Below are 20506 nucleotides of genomic sequence, written 5' to 3'. Positions count from 1 at the left end.
CGGCGAGCTCCGTTTATGTCAATCACCGTTGGATTTCCAACGGCGCTCACACTGTTGTGTAACTCCGCCTAACGGCCGTTAAGGCCGACTGCCGTTTTCCTTAACGGCCGTTAAAGTGCCCGTGTAACAGGGGTATAATGGCGCTGACAGTGCCCGCGCAGACTGCGCTGGGGAATGCCGGCAACCGGGTGCTGGGAGGCCTAGGATTTGTTGCCTTCCGATGTGCTCCCTACTGACGCCGAAAATGTTCCGCCGAGACCTGCGCAGTGGTTGCATTGTGATTCCGGACACCGTCTCATTTGACAGTTTCACAGGTGCTGACACTGCTGTACTTACATGCGCAGAACTTGACTACCGCGAGATCATTCGTCAGGTTTCTGCTGCACCGCCGGACGATGACTCCGAGTCGGAAGATGACGCACCATGTGCTACGCTGCCATCGTATGCGGAGCGTGCACGAGCAGTGACTGTGCCTTCAACCGTACGACCACGACCTACTGAACTCCAGACCTGCACAGATCTCCCTCCTCCAGCACGCCTGGTCTAGTTCGCCCCTTTTGCTGCTAGGGAAAGAACGTACAAGCAGAGTGGCGCTAGTTATAACCTGTTTGCTGTCGTCCGCTTTTGCAATCTGTTCAGTGCTCGTCTTGCCACTTCGGCAGGCACAAAGCGCTTGTATTGACAGTAAATGAATAAATTCACAAATATACAAAAGAAAACATACTTGCGAATGCTTTGCATTTGAATAGTGAAACTAGATGAGGAGGAGCGGTGCAAAAAATGTAGACAACGAGCATAGGTGGCAGCTGCAATACTAGATCGACGGCATAAATTTCCCTTTCCTAGCCTCCGTAAGAGACTGGAAAAATTGTTTAAAAAGATTCATAGGATATTCTAGCTTTCTTTAGTCAATTACAGATAGCCTAATGTCGTAGATGACATTAGGATTTACTGCTGTGTGCCGTAGTGAAAGGCAGATGATCTGGTAAAAGTACAGTAAAAGTATTCACAAGTGAGTCCTCCACCCCATATGTGCAATAGGTTGATCGATTCTGTTTCAAGGGAAGGTGAGCATATCTTGTTTTTATTGTTGGATCCAAGTGCTTTAATATGTGCTGCTCTGCAAGCCTTAAATCGTGTCACGGAACTCTTTTCAAACTGTAAAGCTAGCTTTTCTGCATGGTACAGCGGCAGCATAACGATGGTGCTTAAAATACGTACGCAGTGAAGCTGTGTGCGTAATTCGCCTTTTGAACTCACGACGCATTCACGGACAACATTTAAGAGTTAAAATGAGTGGTACAGTCGAACCCGGCTATATCGAACTCGCAAAAAACGCCTATCAGTTCGATATAGAGCATAATTCGATATAAGCCTGCTAAATAATTGGATGTCATAAAAGCACATACCATTTATAAAATCACTTTATTGATTAAACTAGCTTAGTTTCGCACGAAATAGTCCTGCATTTTCTTCTGCTTTGGCAATTTCGCTGCCTGCGACGCACGCACTTTTCCACATTAAGGAGTCGGAGCAGCTGAGGCCGCAACTTTCCGCATTCGCGCAGAAGCACCGGACTATTGCGAGCGCACCAATCATTTCGGAGGATGTGGGACCGTCGTTGCTTTCCTCATTGTGCCCACTTTCACTTGTGCTCGGTACGATGTTGGCAATGTAGTCTTCGTTTTCGGGCTCTCCCGTGGTCGCGACACATCATTTGCGCTCACAAACTCATCCACCGTTGATTCGTCAACAGCTCCCGGAAATTCTGACAGTTCGCTCCAAACTTCGGCAACACTGGCAACGGCTTCGTCGCATTCATCAAAATTTACGGTCATCACCGAGCATGCGGAAGTCGGCACGGCTGAAGCAATTTTAGATTAACCACTCGTACGCAGCCGTGCGTACGGGTCGGGTGCCACGGGCACCGGGTCGCGAGTTTGGACGCTTTAGCCCTAATCCCCCTTATTCTTCAAGATCGTGCCGAGAGTGCTCCTCGGAATCTTGTGCTCTGCGGGGACATCCGACTTCTCGCCGCATTCGGCACGATTTATGATTGTGAGCTTCACGACGAAAGGCAAATTCTGCCGCTTCATCACGGCAACACTGCGGGAGAAGGCCTACAAGACGCACACAAAAACAGCGAGACAATTCGCACTTTCGCCATCTTGCACGACGAGGGCACAAGAGCATCTGATTGGCTATCTGAGCAAGCGCTGTGGGCGGGCCAGGATCATTTTTTTGCAGGGGGGTGCCGACGGCTCGTCCGAGGCAGCGCGGTCGGGCGCGGTCACGGTAGGGAGAGCGGTTGGATGGAGCCGCGCAGCCGGGTTTTCTCCGCCACCGCAAGGGAAAGCCATCTTCCGGGGGCACTTTCCGCCGCTTGACGTTCGATATATCGGGTGTCGCTGCTATTTTTGTTCGATGTAAGCATAATTTTTCCGATATATACTCATTGTAACTATATTGTGTCCTGAAATTGTTCGATAGATAGAATAATTCGATGTAAACGGGTTTGATATAGTCGGGTTCGACTGTAGTCGTTCTGACGTTGAACATTACAGTGGTTTCAAGTTTCTAAAGAGCGCAGAAGCGAATTGTACAACGTGTACAATGAACTGTTGTGTACATTGCGAAGTCTATGCACAATGTGATTTATAATAATCTGCTTGAAAAAGGCAATAGGAGCAGCTATTTAACGCTATTTTAGAGAGCAGCGGACTACACGCTCCGACATTTTTTAGGTTCGGGCAGTCAACTTTTGGAGCCAAGTGACCAATCAAAGCCTTGTGACATCATTGTCACTGTGTTAGCAAAAATCATCAACTAGACAAGCAGTTTGTCACCACACAACAGCTGCCGTACTAATTACAACGCCGCACAGCCGCCCACCACGTAGCAGACGAACAGGTTATAAAAGCGCCACCTACAGCCGTCGGTTGAACGAAAGTGGGCGCAAGCTGCTCCCATAGAAGCCGGATATCTGTGCAGGTCTGGAGTTCCAGTAGGTCGTGCGCACGACCCTCTCCGAGATTTAGGCTTATCTGATTGCGCGTAAACGGAACAGCGTGTAACGGCGCCTTCAAGATTTCTTCAAGCCTACCGCCGAGCCCGAATAAGTGTGTGGAAATAAAAGATTTTTTTTTTTCTTAATCTGCTTTTTCGGACATCTGTTTATTCTGACATTTCCACAGCCCCCTTGAGGTCCGAATAAACGGTCGGCGACTGTAGGTGCAGACAGGAACGTATTAAAGCAGTTCCGCACCGTAGAAGCACTCACTTCGAACCACGCACCAATAAACTGCACAGCCATCAGTAGATTGATTTTGAATTCTGGTTGCTTCTTGCCTGCCTGCGTCGCCATGTCCATCAACAAGACGCGGCTACAATACATCACCTTAAGGCCCCCCCCCCCCCCACTTAAATTTTTGTTTTTGTTTATGGCCACAATTTGATCAAAGTTACATCACTTACGTATTTTAGCATGCTGATTTTACACATGCAATTGGTTTTCCCATGCAACAAGTACTTTTCAAAATATAAGCAATTCATGTTTTTTTTTGTATGGACTGATTTGGAGGTGGAGTTCTCTCTACAATGCTGGCTGTTATGAAGGAGACTGGCAAATCAAAATGATGTTGAATGATCACAGGTTGCAGTGCTAAAATAATGAATGGTCTGAACCAATTTATTCTGAATTACAGCATGTCAAACTTTTGTAAGCAGAAGGCATTAGTAAAACCCTGAAGAAATTATTACTTTTTCAAAATTTCTGTAATGATATTGGTTCATACTTTAGGCCTATGTCACTTCCGATTTGTCCACCTTTCTGACAAAAAAGGAATTATTGCGATAAGTAGACCCAGAGATATCGTCACTCCAAAACATCAAAAATGTTTTGAGAAAATGAGGAAAAACATTTCACAACATGTTCGTAGTGATTACGGCAAATGCTTGAACACTAAATTGATCAAGGCTGATGCAGGGGTCCAACCAGGCAAGAATTAATATTTTTCACAAATTTGGACCAAAATTAGGGCATGTAAGAATTTTTGAAGTAAAAGCTAATGCAACTGTCAGGAAAAATAATTATTTTTACAAATTTTCTGTAATAATATTTACAGTTGCTGACTGATTTTTTGGACTCCAAAAATTCGGACATGCTCGATTATTCTATCTGCTTTGCGGCACCCCCATTCTCCCTATAGACCATAATGTATATCAACTGCCGAAAGTTCGGACACCTTGCAACCTTTTGTCCAATTTTTCGGACACTCCTTGAGCCAACTCGATCGATGGCACTTGCCCCCACCGACTCTGACCGGTGCATGGTTCGACTTGCTGAATGCCATTTTTGTTTTGAACTGAGCTTCCTTGCTGTCCCACGAGGTGGCGCTACTGAAAATCCCTGCCTATCCTCATCCTTCCTGCCTGATTCGGTAGAGTGGCTATGAGTGACTACAGCAGTTCCGGTCTCAGCTTAGTAAGCCATGTCAAGGCAATCCAGCAGCTGATTTGTTTCTTTCTTCGTGCACGACGCTGAGAGTAGGTCATGTTTGTGCGAATGGTGCCGGTGTGACAGCACAGTGGTGTTTGCTTTGTGTGCTGTGTCGAGGCACGGCCTCCTGTATTTTCTCTGTGCCTGCCGGATCAAGGAGCGAACAAAGGGGGTGCGCCGTCAATACAGTAGCGCGGGGCCGCCGCTCATCGCGGTAAGGGTGCCACTCACGGCGGGGTGCTGCGCATGCAGTTTCAGCGACAAAGTGGTGGTCGCGTGCCGCTCGTGAGGCACGTTGCGCATTTTTCTGTGCATTTTCTGTGCAATTTATCAGCGTCCGCAAATAATTCATGTTTCAAACTGGCTGCTTCTTGTCGGGAACGTGTGCTCATCTTGTTAGGAACGTGAGCATAATTTTTGGTACTTAAGCACTGCATGCACGTCAGACAGAAAAACCAAACTCCTTTTTATGTCTAAGCAAAACAAGAAATAAAATTATTCCCATGGAAAGGAAACAGAATGAAGCATCAGAAGTTCACAACTTGACATATTTTCTCGACACTGGCTTCTGGAAGAAAGCTTTGTAGATGTCACTCTTGTCAGTGGCAGCAAAGGCATAGTTCACTAGTAGCGGCATTATAAATCTTGAGCACACCAACTTAGCTACATCATGGTGGTGCTGGGTGTTGGGGCAGTGAAGAAGGCCAGACTTAGAAACAGCTGGTACAGCTGCATCTAAGAGCGTTTGCAGAGGTTTGTGAAGCGTTGGGCATTTTTGAAGTGCTGTCTGGACAAATATCCGCAGGGTCTCTAGGACGTGAAGCAGGTTGTCTGAAGGGTATAACAATCCACCTCTGTCCTGGTGAAAAGTAAACATCTGAAGTGGCTGTTTAGTCAAAGACTTGGTGACGATCGCACTGCAGCTGTCACATTCAGTACGCTCTTTAACTACACAGGCAACACATCTGCCAACATAAACCATTGCTGACACTTGCAGTGTTGCAGACTTTGCCACATTTGGCCACCTGAGATCTTCCAGTACATTTACAGCTTGCTTTGGAAGCTCAGCTGAGCTCTTCGACACCTGTGGAGTTTCAAGTAAAACCCCCTTAGGTGGTCCAGGCTCTTCAGCGCAAAGAATGTTACTGTCCTGCGACACAGCTGCGATGCCCGTCTTCAAAACTTTTTCTAGCCCCGAGATTGCAGAACGGACATCCAACTGGTCATTGCAACTGACCAACCGCCTGAGTGTCCCAAACAATGACTCGATGGGATCACTGCTAAACTTCCTTTTTAACACAAAACCAAACTTTTCTCTCTTGAGAAGGAAGCAGACACAATGAACAGTGGAGTATGTCGTGAGCAGCAGCGCTTCATATGTTTCAGTCGTAAGGAATCCACGAGGAGATAATGTATTTCTCTTCAATTCCTCCATGTGCAAGGGAAATGTAACTTCTAGCCACTCAAGGCAATCGTCATCAGGGCTGTCGTAGTGCCGCACATCCGGAAAGCATTGCTGGACATGTTGCACGGTGTTACTTGTGTCATGCAAAATGAACCATCAATATATATTTCTCATAAAGGTTATTGTCAGTCCTGCACCAGCAAAAGCAGGATGGCAGCTATGGCCTGCTTGCTTCACAAGAACTTTGAGTGCTGAAGTAACATCTGAAGAGAATACTTCCACTGCCCTCTTAACATTCATTTTCTCAATATTGTTCGGATAGACATCATTCCTGCTCAAATTCCTTACTGGCTTGACCATCCATGCTTTCTGCATTTCATACAGTTTCTTTAGGTGGGATGAAGACACCTCGCCAGCTTTGCCGAGGTCTCGTGACAGAAACTGGGACCGCACATTTTTTATTATGTGACTATAACCAAAGCTTAGGAAAAGTTCTCGGTCGGGATTGCGTGGGTGGTGAATTCTGTAGGTCAAAAACCCACCGCAGAGCTCTTTCATTGCACTTACGTTGACTTTATGATTATCTGTCACCAAGTGTACTATACGGAACCCTATTTCTTCTACTTCTTTCATTACATAGAGAAGCAACTTTGATAGCTGACAGCCACTTAGCCCTTTCGTAAAAAAGTATGAAACGGGAATCTTATAAGTAGTGCTGAGCCCATTTATGATAAAGCATAGCAAGGAGATTGCCAAAACAAGCTCACTGTCAGGTGCACTTGCTATGCCCATGTCGACTTGACCGACAAAGCAATCTCGCTGCTTATTATACTGAAGCTTCGGCTTTATCCGCATCTCATTTACTATTAGTGAGCAGGTTCTAGATTGGGGTGCATCCAGCTTTTCTAATTCAGCCTTCAGTCTTGCTTGCACTATGTGGTTGACACCTGTCTCGCCCAAGCTGCTCCCAAGGTAATTCAGAAGGGTGCTTCTGCTAGGTAGTTTCAGTAGCATTTCCCTCCTTATGTGCTCGTAAGCTTTTGTTGACAGGTGGCGTAGTACGATGCAGTGGCACACTACGTCTTCAGTCCAAGTTGTTGTTTTTTTCGGCGAAAGTTAACAATTTGATCCAATAAAAACACAGCTGAAATATGCTTCTCTTCAGCCTGCTGGCGAATGTACTGCAGACCACCAAAATTGCAATCATTCTTCATTTTTTCAAGCTCTGTTTTGTACTGGTCAACTGTACGTCGAAGTTTTCAACCTGCTTTTTCAGATCCCTTTCTCTGCGTTTCCATCTTGTTCTTTCAGTTGCAAGTAGGATAGATGCTCCAACGTTCACTTGCGTTGCTTGATGTGAAACCTTTGCATGTGTGCTATTTGAAGCCTCCTGTGATTCCTTTTCATTTTCAGGTCTTGCCTGTTCATCTCTTTCTGGATAAGCCGACGGGCTGGCCTCTTGACAGTTGTCCTCCGACATTTCTGCATCTGTGCTATCCTGCAACATCTGCCGTTTTGTAGCCGGTTCAGGTTCCTTTTCTGTGGTTTTCGGAAACGCCCTCTTCTTGATGCTTTCTGTATTCCTTTCTTGAAACTGCCTTGGCTTCATGTATGAAGGGTATTCCGGAAACAAGGAGGGTACTACACCTTTCTTGAGACGGCGCCGCTTGCCCTCCGCAAAGTCAATTTCCTTGAAGTGCCGGCTACATACTCTTGAATAATTCGAAGTAGTGTTCGACACCCAGTTGTCCCTCCGTATGGCTCTCAACCACTGTTCCCGTAGCGCCACCGTACAACCTTCTCCGAGATTCAGGCTTATCTGATTGCGCGTAAACGGAACAGCATGCAACGGTGCATTCACAATTTGTTTGAGCCTGCTGCCGTGCCCGAATAAGGGCGTGGACATAAAGAATTTTTTTTTCTGAATTTGTTTTTTCGGACACCTGTTCATTCAGACATTTACGCGGTCCCCGTGAGGTCCGAATAAACGGTCGGCAACTGTACTCATATTTTAAGCCTACTTCACTCGCCAATTCACTACCTTTCTGACAAAAAAAGAATTACTGCAATAGGATAAGTACAACTGGAGATATTGTTGCTCCAAGACTATGACACCAGCAGAAATGCTGCTTTGAGAAAACGGGCAAAATTATTTCCGTTTATTCACAGACCTCCCCCACCAATACCTCTCAAAATGAACCAGGGGAGTAAAGATGCATGCTGTCGTGGTGCTTTCTTTTTATTGCCTTAGCAAGGGCAAGCCTCACTTGGCCTTTTTTTGGAAGAACTTGTGCTATGCCACAAGTCCTTTTCTTTTGTCCTGCCGGACCCAGTGGTTGTTATTTTCACGTCCAGCTCTACTAGCACTTCTGCAGCTTCATACTCGTTGCCGGCATTAAAACGCAGCACAGCTTCTGCAACAGCTGCCTGTACTGCAACTAGAGACCAGTGCTCCTCTTTTGCTAGCAAGCTCCATGTTACAGAGTGCAGAGACTCATTCAAATTCTGAGTCCTTCCCCTCAGGCACCTCTGCAGCAGGCTCTTTTCTGACAAGCGCTGGTACACTGGCAAAAGACCTGCAGCCGCATCGCTAGGCAAATTATATTTATGGCTAGGCTCCGTCTCCCCTTTGGCCTTCGCTGCATTCTGGTGGCACCAAGACTGCTAACCAGCCGGGCTCGGGGCATGGTTTGCGCAACTGTCAATGGAAGTCGTATGATAAAAAGTTGCCGTCACTGTGCGGCTCATGGCTTCCACATCACCAACATGTGATTTTAGGGCTCGCCCATAGTAGACAGCCAACCTGTCGACCAGCTCAGCTGTCAATCTCTCCTTGCCACCGAGGCTTCGTTTGCCTTCACCGTTGTGTTTCTATAGTAAGCAGCTGAGTGCGGTGCCCATGCGTTTTCTCACATGGTTAACGCAATCCTCTTTTTCTACTTCAGCGTATCCGTAAACTTTCGCTTCTTTAATTGCATTGTATGTGCGGCTGTCACCGTCACAAAGTATGGTGGTATAGCGAAGGTTATGTCGCTGAAGCGACCTCTCGAACAAGATTTTGCCTGCATCTACTTCCATCTGGCCAGACTTGCAGCTTGTGTGTTTTTGGCACTGTGGCTCAACTTCCAAAGGTCATAGCCCTCACTGTCTGGCTTAGGGCCATTCTTGTAGCCCCCAAAAAAGTTAGACATCACGTGGTAATCGAGCACATATCCAGTGAAGAGTTCAACAACAGTTCCAACGCCAATATGTGAGGAATGTCCCCTTGTCAACCAAGTCCCGTCGTAGCACTCGGCAATGTTCTTTTTGTGTCCAAAACAAATGTCCTCATACAGTTCAGTGACTTCTTTCGCGCACCGTGTCATAACGATCACGGCAGCTCGGGTGGCAGCAGGCTCTAGCGTCTTCTTTGGGTGCCGCTGAAACATTTTATTGTGTAGCCCCCGGCACGAAAGCTCCATCGACGCAAAGATGTCGTTCATGGCTGTTTGGCCATTTCCACTGCTGAGCATTGCACATGTGGCTAACACGTTAATCTCAAACGGATTACATGCATGAGTTCCGTTGCGTCACAACTTCACCACAATTCTTGCGCAACATGACCAGCTTCTTGGCCAAGCCGTAGTCACGGTCGCCCGTGACTAGTTTCGCACACCCGCCTCATACCTTGCACTGCAAGGCAGCGAGCAGCACATTCACAAGGTTCAGGTGAACAGTCGCGTATAAAGCTGCAATGCCCACAGCTGAAGCCAATGACGCGTCGCTTGCATCAGTGAGAACAGCAGTCTTTCGCGCTGTTGCCAGCATCAACTTGAGTCTATCAAGCGTGGCTTGATCACGGGCACTCACTTGAGCTATTGTGCTGCTCGTGACAGTTCTAGCGTCAACTCTCACACGGCCAGAGCCGGCGCGAAGGATGCCGTCGTTCTACAGATAGCTATCACCAGCATCGTAGTGAGTCGCTTGCTGACCCATTGTAGAGCCACGCAATCCACTGCCGATCCACTGCCTCAACTGGCAAAAAAACACGTCGGACAAGTAAGCTTACTTTGTTTATTGTCAATCGTCAATGAAGCAGTACATGACCACAATTTTCATACAGGTCAGGTGGAGCTAATGCTGTCAGTCACTGAGTTTACAACATACAGAAACAGATAGTAATCTATTTAAGGGGGGACATGGGTTGTGGAGATTATTTCCTGCATCTTATGGCCAACTCTGATGAAAATAAACAGGCTTACTTAGTTTTTCCTACTGATTTCAAATATGCAATAAGTTTTCTTGTAGGGCCATTAGTTCAGGAGATTGACAGTGCTGCCACTATATTGTTTCCGGAGACAATGGAAAAAAACTGCTCAGCAGAAAGTGAATATTATTGCATAGCAAGATACTATAATGTGCAATAACTGCAATGCTGCAATATGTTTTCAAGTGAAATTCTAATTAGCCATTCTGCAGGTGATCAAAATTATTTCCTTGTCCTAAAGCTACTACATGAAAAGAAAATTCATAAAATAGAAATATACATGTGCACAAATTTGAAATTCTGCTCTCAGCACTCTCTCTTTAATATGCAGATCAGGCTTTCTGCTAAAGAAAGAATTATTGCTCTAGCTGTTCTAGATCACGAGGTATCACTCCGACAGTCTGGTGAGGTGACCCAAAAACATGTTTTGAGAAAAGTGAGAAAACATGCAAAAGCCTATTCTATTTACAAATTTACAGCTGGGACAGCTCAGTAGGCACCAGGCATGTAGTCCCGACTCCCAGCCCCTGTGTGCCGGTTTTTGAGGGACTGCTGCAAGTTTTCTGATGCTTTGCGTTTCTTGGCTGATGCTGCCATTTGATGCCTAGCTTTGTCGGCCATGTGAGTGCGACTTTGCTGGCTTGGATTTAGACATAATGCTTTCATTATGTCCTTTGAGGCCCTTGCATTGCCTGCATTGAACTTTAATGCTGCCTCTGCCACAGCAGCCTCCACCATGAACAATGAGGCGTGCCGGTCTTTTGGAGCCAGTGCCCAGATCATCGAATGCAGGCTTTCGTTGTTATTTTGCATTTTACCACGCTGGCAACGTTGTAGCAGTTTGTTGTCTGAAAGACGTTCATATATATGGGACGTAAAGCCTGACACACATGAGGAGGAACCTTTCGAGGATGTCTTGTAACTGGCTCACCCTTGACCACTGCAGTATTTTGCTTGCACCAGGACTTAGGGCCTGATGGACAAAGAGTGTGATTAGCCACATCATCCTTTAATGTAATGGGATGATATGTGGCTATCACTACTCTTTGAGTGGCACCTACATCTCCTTTGTGGGTCTTGAGAGCTCATCCGTAGTAAGAGGTTAGCTAGGAGATCAGGTCTGCTGTCAAACGGCCCTTTCCACCAAACACAAGGACCTCTGGGTTGGTGGAAACACGGCAGCTTCTTGGGTTCTGTCGTCTCATGCGCATTCGCTCCTTATTCTTCTGGTGTTTGGTGTTGGGGAAATCCGGCATCCGCTGCCGCTTCCCTGAACCGCTTGGCGCGGAATCACTGGGCTGCTTTGGAGCCATGCGTCTCACTCACTCGACTGCAACGAGACGTCTGGCGAAGGAGCGGCGGTGCAGCTGCCACCGCCGATGCGCACTCATTCTACCGTTACTGTGTGATGTCACAATTGCTACGCACAGCTGCGCCCGCCACCGGCGTCCCGGTTGCTAGGGGGGGAGGAGGTTGCGCCACTGCGCAGAGGAGAGGCCACAGTTAGCATGATTCCAGCGCACGAACGGACGCGACCGCGAGCATGAGCCATTACAGGCTGTCGCCTTAAAACAAACACCAATAAAAGTACTTGCGCTGGCATGCGTCGGCGCATCTGATAACTTAACATCTTGCCTGCAACCATATCCTTGGTAGCTACCGAATATGATCCTGTAGAAAAATGAGGCAGCTTTCTGCAGGACACGTGCAGGGACATTTGTTCAGTTGGTGATTGTACTTTCAGCAAGAATTGATTGCAGGACATTATTTTCTCCCGGGCTACTTCTGTTATGTGGCTCTGCTGGCTTAATGAGTAATTTGCCCTCAGGCACCATTTGTGTCTGAGCAGCCGTGCACGTGCTTATCGAGCAGATCAACAATCTGTAAACACAGGCTTTCTTATCCTGCGCTTTCCTGATATGTAAATTGCTAACTTCCACTCCCTATATGAGGTCTTCGTGTAGTCTCGGTTCGAGGTTACATAGAATTTTGTAGGTTGCAATGTAGAGATTACATGCTGGCATACATGCTGGCAGCAGATCAAAGTAACTAATAAACAGCTCCCATCCCACTCAATTTCCTCATTGTAACCCTTATGATCAGCAATATAATGAAAATGTCAAAAGGGCAGAAGATGTAACTAATTTCATTCACTCATGTTTGTAGGTAAACTTATAGGTTAGAGATTAGAATGTAGTGTGGCTGGAGTCACTACAGGGATGCCTTTTGAGCATTTGCTGCAAGTTTTCAGCAGACGCATGCTCAGCAGACATAGCCAGAGCTCATTTGTCCCGGCAATGGTGTCATCAAAGCAATTTAGTAGTTCCAATTTTCAGTCAGGGGCAGGAGTTGATGCTAATGCTTGAAGTTTTCCTTGAGCTTCACTGTCAATACGCTGCAGAACTTCCGACTACAGCATAGTAGTGTCGTGCTGAAATGTGGATGAAATGCAGCCATTGTCAGGAGCGCTTAGAGGACTAGGCTTAACACGCCATCGGTATCTCCGGCGTTACTCAACTGCGGGAGCTGGCCGTTATCGATGTCATTGGGAAGTGGCATGGCAGAGCGTCGTAAAGAGCACGTAATATGGATTACCAAGTAGCCCGAACCAATGCTTTACTCTGTCCAGAAAAGCCTGAACTTTGCTGTCGATGTCTCTGAAGTCGGTGAAGGAAATGCCTTCTGTAACACCATGCTGCTGCAGCACTTCAGAGAGCAGGGTTTCACAAGCTTGGTTGACAGCGTCAGAACACTGGTCGACGATGCCGCTAGCATCCTCTGCGTTACCTCTACACACCATGAGGCCAGTGCGCTTCAAGCAGTTCTGCACTGTTGCCGATTCAGCCTGCCGCTATGAGTATTCAAGCCGGTGAATTGTGCCCAGCAGGTCAATCGAAGAAACCTTGCCACACTCAAGCGCTAGAAAAATTCTGCACAGCAGATTTTTTTAGTAGAGCTGTTTCGCAGCCGGAATGACGCCTTGGTCCAAGGGCTGGGCAATTGCTGTGGTATTAGGAGGCAGAAACGCCAACTTCACAGCCGCAAGTGGGCATTCCGGCCGCAAATGGCAACGCATTATCCAAGATAACACAACTCTTCTGTTCTTTGCCGCAAAACGGTGGTCATTGAGGTGCATGAACTCCTCAAGAACCTTTGAAGCCATCCACGCTTTCATATTGCTGCGGTAGATGAGTCCAGACAGCAGTCAGATGCTTTTGAAACATCTCGGCTTGGCGGACTTCTCAATCACGAAAAGTGGAAGTTTGTAATTACTGACATGTTCACTCCGAACACAACTTAAATCCTGTCCTTGGCATGCTTGCCGCTGGTGCATGTCTCACCTTTAAACGCAAGGGTCCTGTTTGGCAGCAGCTTGAAAAACAGGGCTGACTCACCCAAGTTGAAGATATCGTTGGGCGCGTAGTCTTTCAAAATGTGCTTTAGCTGACCATTTTGCCTTTGTTCTGCGCCATCCACATCGCCAGCGGCACCTTCTCCTGAAACGGTTCACGTGTTTATGCCTTGCCTCGCCTTAAACCTCGCCAGCCATTAGTGCATATGAAGTCGTCGTGGTTAATTTGCGAAGCGAAAAGCAGGGCCTTCTCCACAAGCAGGGGTTCCGCTAACAGGCAAGTTTTTCAACTGCACTGCTTTTAACCACTTCACCAACTGATACTCTATATCGGGAAAAGTCGAACCTCGTAGGCGACATCTTTTCGTGGTTGCAGTAGCGTTGCCGAGCAACTTTTCTTTCGTATTCCAAGTGCCACACACTGTAGTTAAGGGGAGACTTTGCATCAGAAACAAATTTCCTTATTTTTGAGCAGATTTTCATTAAACTTTCACAGCTTGTGTATTTTGATGTTATGATTTCAAATATGCAATAATTTTTCTAGTGCAATATATACAGCCAAACCTCGATACATTCAACATGGACATATCAAATTATTGCATATATTGAACACTTTCTATATCACCTGGAAAATTGCATGCATTTTTTTTTTTATTTCTAACGGGGTCGGACGTAAAATAGATATGTCGAACTCTGCCAGCTTAGACCAGGTGCACTCTGTTGACAAGCAGTGAGCTTTCCCGCATTCCCAACTGCTGCACACTGTAGCTGCACACATCGACTGTGCCGAGGCTGCCATTTGAACGTAGTCATGAACACACAAGGCTGCTTGGCTAGTTCGACGTCAACGATGCATTTCATTTGCCGCGCTGACTCTTCCTAAGTGCCGCGCTCTGCACCTGCCGCACCTCGCAAGAACTGGTGGTTTGCATCTGCAAAGGCATGTGACAATGCGCGCTCACTGGGCTGACTCCTTTGCACCTTTCAAGATGCCACTTAATGCTTAATTCTTGAGAACGTTTCAAAATGCTTCGACTGATGGACAGGAAGATCGCAGCAGAAGTAGCGGCCAAATGAGGATGCTGCCGAGGTTGATCTCACAAACGTTGATGTTGCCCTGCTCCCAACTTCAACTGAGGCTGTAGCTGCTTTCGCCCATCTACGCCACCGACCTATCGCTTGTGGATCTTTTAGACTATGCTGAGGACTCCCTGTTTAAGCACGTGGCTGCCAATAAGAAGCAGGCTACACTGCTTCCGTACTTTCAGCCGAATAAACAAATACTTTATGTGAAGCTTGAAGTGAGTATTTACTGTGCCGCGATTGGGGTGCGATCAGGGATCATTATTCGGAGTGCACGTTTGGTTGCGGCACGCGCGATTGGCCTAGATCACACGTTCCCGGCTGACAAAGTTGGCGTGGCCTATGCCAATTGCGTGCAGCGCAACCAAACACACACACTCCAATCAACGATCCCCAATTGTGCCCTTGGTTCATTGATTGATTTGCAGAAGTTCTTGACCTGTTTTTTATGTGACTTTCTATATCAAATTCTGGCTATATTGAACTATTTCGTGATCATCACGCTGTTCGATGCATCGAGGTTCAACTGTAGTTTTTATGATATCAAACATTTCATATGTCTTATTGGGAGCCAGCGAGTGAAGCTACTTTATTAGGAATGCCTGCGAAACGATTAGCCTTCGCCTGTAAGGGAGGCGTCACCGGCCATGACGTCTTCCTGGCGTGTGGCGTCTTTACTCCGGACGTGGCCGCACTACTCCCTTTGGTCGACCGCGCCACTTTTGCACTGAAGCACAGTCTTGACTTGACGAAACAAGTCAGCTTGAGCGTCTATCAAATGCGAAAGCCGACTTGCGCGTTTCGAAGTCTGCTTCTTGCTTTAGGCTGACTTCGTCAAGTCAATTCCAAGCACGATCCAAGTTAGATCTCTGCATTCGGGGGTTAAGCAGTGACTTTGCAGGCGGTACTTGGTGGACGCAGCCAGCATCAAGCAGTGCTGCCTTATAATCATGGACGCATGTGTCCTGCACAACTTATGAGAAGAGAGATTTCTTAAAAGAGCTGGAGGAAGTCAGAAATTATGAGGACAGTGGCCATGTTGTTGACTGCAGTGGGGCAGGCTACAGTGAGTACCTGTGAAAGGCAATTGCCGAAAAGCAGTGCTAAAACACAGAAGTGCGTATCCTTGTACCACTAGCAGTACTTACGCAGATAAATTTTGCTTCACTCTGTGCAATGCTGCAAATGTACTTTTTGAGAAAATGCTTGTGAACGATAAAGAATCGGGACGCATGTGTCCTGCACAACTTATGAGAAGAGAGATTTCTTAAAAGAGCTGGAGGAAGTCAGAAATTATGAGGACAGTGGCCATGTTGTTGACTGCAGTGGGGCAGGCTACAGTGAGTACCTGTGAAAGGCAATTGCCGAAAAGCAGTGCTAAAACACAGAAGTGCGTATCCTTGTACCACTAGCAGTACTTACGCAGATAAATTTTGCTTCACTCTGTGCAATGCTGCAAATGTACTTTTTGAGAAAATGCTTGTGAACGATAAAGAATCGAGACGTTTGGGTCCTGCAAGTCCCAGGCTACCTTGTATGGTTGTCCTCTGTTGTCTGATAATAATGCACAACACGCACGCACATAAGTATCAGTGTTTTTGTTGGAAATTTTTATTCAGAAGCTGTTGTGGCAACTTTCTCAACAGCTGTTACCAGCCGGTCTAACAAGGACATTTTTCTGTCAGAGCGTTCGGCCCACACTTCCTTTGCCTCCTTAAATTCTTTTAAAAGGGCATTCAACGATGTGCTGTCCTTTTTTCTTGGCAAGGCATCCTTCGGGTGTGCATTCACAACTGCAGCTGATGCAGGCCTTGGCAGGGGTTTGCCCGTTGACAATTCTGGCTCCATGTTGTCAGTGCCGTCATCAGCGCCGAGAGACTTGCTGAAAAACAATGTGCAGGATTAAGGGGGATAACTAAACTTCTGTCAAAATGAGGCAAGTGTCCCTGCTGTCTTTTTCATTTGTTGCTCCAGGCTTCATCAGCACTGTAGGCGTGATGTGATGTTCTTTTTCGAGAACGTCACTTAGCTCTGTATGAAAGAAGAAAAGAATTAGTTGCAAATACAAAAGCCTGAGACTGTACGCAATAGTCGACAGCACTCACTCTTCATATTCACACAAAGCCTTCGAGTGCCCGGATGAATTGTTTTTTGTTTTGATCTTCTTACAAGAGCGTTCAAGGCTCTTCCATTTATTTTGCACTTGGAGCTCAGTCATCATAGCTGAGGATTCTGTGGTGATCATCAGAGCAATTGCTTGCCACATGGCCTTTTTTGTCCTGTGAAAAAAAGTTGTGGATTAGAAATTGGCAATTATAGGACATTTAAAGCTACTGAAGTACGCTCACAAGTGCCTAAGCAAACAAAGTTGAAATTGAACTTTCTGTTAACACTTCAATGAGAAAGTAAATGAAACTTGCTTAAGGCTGCCTTTTTTTCTTCCGACGAGAAGATTCAGTTCTTTGTATTTTAGTATGAGAAACCGGGTCCTCCGAGCACTCCAAAGCTCGGTAGTAAAGAGGAGCAACTTGCCAACCTACACACTCAGACGTAGATGTACATGTAGATTTTTGTTACCTAGTGGCACGTACCCACTCTGGGGGATTCGCCAAGATTCGGGTAGTTTATAGGGAAGTGTAAAATAAGTCAAAATTTCATAATAGGTAAGTAATAAACGAAAGATAAAGATTGTAGAGCCTGCATGATTTTACGAAAATGAAAATTCTACCATAATTATAATAAAACAGTTAAAATTCAATTTTAGTGAAAGAAAAGGAGGCTTAAAATTTTGTATTCAGAGTTTAAATCTCATTGATCCTAAAAGAAAATCTTGGACGCCAGCGCTAAGCTTCCCGTCACTATGCCGAAGTGTAGAGGCACCCAAAGATAGTACATTTTGAACAGTTAAATCTAATCCAAGAAGGCAGAGTGCTGTTTTTAGGGTTCATTTACTTAAGATAATAAAACGTCGACAAGAACTTGAAAAAAATTCCATGGTCTCATCTTCAATATGCATGTGATAAATTGGTGAGGGTGCCAGAATGCCACAGCGAAGCCTACTAATAGTTACTTCAATTTTTTCTCGATTGGCATACGAGTTTGTTGTGTGCAGTGCAACATATAAACGTTAACATCTTCTTTCTTTTGTCGCAACCAACATATTTAATTTTTATGCACATTACTATGTACTTGTTATTCCCACCACCTTTGTTGCACGGGAAACAATGCGCGATAAATTTCCGGATCAGAATAACATGCATTTTGTACGCTTCAGTACTGGCATGTTGGCAAACAGGCACACTGCTATAGCTAAACAACGAATGCACCATATTCACAGGTGCTGGCAGCTGAATTGAAGGAGCTGACAACAGGAAATTGACCCCATGTGACTAAAAACGGTTAACATACTTGACGTTCTGTAGGCAAAGCCATCGCCGAAGGGAATGTGGGTGCCATCCTCGTTGACTACAGGGGTAACCTGCGTTTGCACCCCGTCTACAAGTATAAACAGCGTCATAAAGTCATTCGCTGACATCGTCTGTTGTGGTCTGCTCACAAGTGTGCAAGCTCTTGAACTGCGTGTGCACCAACGCAGCACCACCAGCAGAGCAGGTTCTGAAAATTCCTGAACCAGCGCTGCACCTTTGCTGCGCTTTTTGAAACGAACGCTAGGGTGCAGGGGACGCTAAGCTGCACCACTGAAATGAACGGCAAGGTGCGGCACCGCGTGAACTGGTTCAAGTGGTGCAGCTGAATCGAACAGACCCAAGGACTCAGTCTTACACAAAATGGCGGCATGCGACGGCGGCACTTGGGCAAGCGGCACTAGGGTCAGTCAGTCAGCGCGGCATCTTGACCACGTGTTCCGAGTGACCAATGGAAATGCGCGAAAGTTCTTTTTTACGGACGCTTCTTTTTTTTCGCCTTTCAAGTGTGCACAGGGTCACTAAATGAACAGAAAAAAAGTCTGAAATGCATGCTATTAAAATATACCAAAATGGCGCCAAGGAAGTGCACCGTTGCCGAGTGACGCTCGATTGAAATGCAGCAAATTTGTGTACAATTTAAAGAGCAACGCTTGCGCACTCGCATCTTTACATCATGATAACGGGAGAAATACGCGGCATTTTGGAACCAAGTTTTGGAGAAAGGTGCGGAAACACGTCAGGAACGCAAAAATTGAAAGATTGAAAATTAGACTTTTGGGCTGATTTTCGGTCCGGAAAAGCCAAGTCCCCCCTTAGGTAGATCCCTCTCACATGCCAGATCCGACTTCTTCATGCCACATTCAATAGCGCGAACAATATCCATTTTTTCTTGTATGCTAAGCACACAGTGTTTTTGTCTTAGCTTTGGCAAGATGCGAGTCCTGGCTTGCACGACGCCACAATGCTCTCTCATAAAATAAAGAACGTTCTCTGGCACAGCAATGAAATGACTTTGATGTTGATGGGGCATCACCCTTCCAAGCGCCCTCTGCGTTTGCGCTTGGAGGCCGTTCTGATCTCTGAGGCTTGTTGTTCTTCCAGGCCCGCCTGGTGGGGATGACGTACCGCCGTGATTATGCGATGAAAAGTAGAAACACTACAGTATAGCCCGCATATAAATTAACCCGAGCGCCATGCGACGTCGGTTTGTTATATACTGAAGTTCGTAGTAAGTGGACCACAGCTTAAAAAAGTGGCTACTCAAAACGCATTGGATTGGATTGGTGAAACATTTATTGGAGCCTGCAGTAAAACTTGCGCTGCATGCGTGGTCAGGACGGGGCCTATGTCGTCTTATGGGCACCGGCCGCACGGCCTGGGTCCCCACTTGCCAATGCCGACTCACTGGGTCCCTGCCCGGCCAGTGCCTCGATGACCTGCTGGACGGCCCAGAGTTGTTCATTTTGATTGTCGTTCCCTGCGGCTGCTTCGAGTCGCGGTGGGATCCTCCCAGACTTAGCTTCTTCCTGGTAATTGGTGCAATTTCACAGCATGTGTGCGAAGCCGTCCGTCTCCCTTTGGCAGACTCTGCACTTGTCTGTCGGGTGTGTTTCAGGATGCATTCTGTGCATCAGTGACAGGCTGGGGATGAGCACCTCTGCAGCTGTCTGAATAAAACGGCTTGCACTCGACTCAGCCCCGAGCAAGGGGTGGGAGAGTTCTGCAAGCCAGACAGAAAGCCTTAGTTATCTCGTTGTATTCGGTCATTTGGTCCTTGATGCTGAACCACAACGGCCAGTCGACCGAGGTGCGGTCTGTTAGCGCGCGCCTCGGCGTGTGCTGTCTCATTGTGGTTCGCGTTGCGGTTCGACACCTCGCCCGCCTTGCGGAAACAGTTCCACACACAAGCGGTCGTCACTTCCGCCCAGGCCACCTTCACCGTATCAGCGGCTGAATACAATGAAACTTGAAGCAGCAAGTTTTGCGACCAGGCGGTCAATAGCGATGAGCAAGCGCTCCACAAAGCAGGGCCTATATAATGCGCGTATTATGCCCAACTCAAGTGGCTACACTTTCGGAGGGGTACTGGGCAGCAGGAAGAAAAGGGTAACTGCCGTCAGAGAAGTTTGCACAGGGTGTGCTCAGCAGTTGTCGAGCACCAGTAGCACGCACCTGCCTTGTCTCTAAATGCCGCAGTCAAACTCACCTAGCCACTCTGCGAATAAATTGCGTATCATCCAAGCCTTTGTATTGGGCTTGTAGCACAGGGGTACATAGCTGCAAAAGCAACACGGCTTCTTCAATTTTCCGATTACAAAAGGCACGCGCCGGTCGCTGCCATCCATATTAGCACACAGTACTGTAACGCACGCTTTACTGTGCTTGCCGCCAGCGCATGAGCCGCCTTTCACGGCGTGCGTCTTGTCCAGCAGCCTCTGATAAAATAACGTAGTTTTGGTTGTGATATACATGTCCTGCTCCGCATAGCTTGCGA

The 20506-nt window shown here is 46.8% G+C and overlaps 1 long non-coding RNA gene and 1 pseudogene across 1 annotated transcript; both read right to left on the bottom strand.

Annotated features, from left to right (window-relative positions):
- Positions 1-5007: 5007 nt before the first annotated feature.
- Positions 5008-7428, bottom strand: LOC142563981 (uncharacterized; annotated as a pseudogene).
- Positions 7429-16196: 8768 nt separating this feature from the next.
- On the bottom strand, positions 16197-18056 carry LOC142563980 (uncharacterized). The gene is made up of 3 exons (XR_012824458.1): positions 17993-18056; positions 16690-16863; positions 16197-16615 (listed from the first exon to the last, which is right to left on the bottom strand). It is a non-coding gene; the product is annotated as an uncharacterized LOC142563980 (long non-coding RNA).
- Between the last annotated feature and the right edge of the window lie 2450 nt (positions 18057-20506).

The sequence above is a fragment of the Dermacentor variabilis genome, chromosome 11 (genome assembly GCF_050947875.1).
Source record: "Dermacentor variabilis isolate Ectoservices chromosome 11, ASM5094787v1, whole genome shotgun sequence".
Taxonomy (NCBI): domain Eukaryota; kingdom Metazoa; phylum Arthropoda; class Arachnida; order Ixodida; family Ixodidae; genus Dermacentor; species Dermacentor variabilis.
This window is presented reverse-complemented; position numbering and strand designations above follow the sequence as displayed.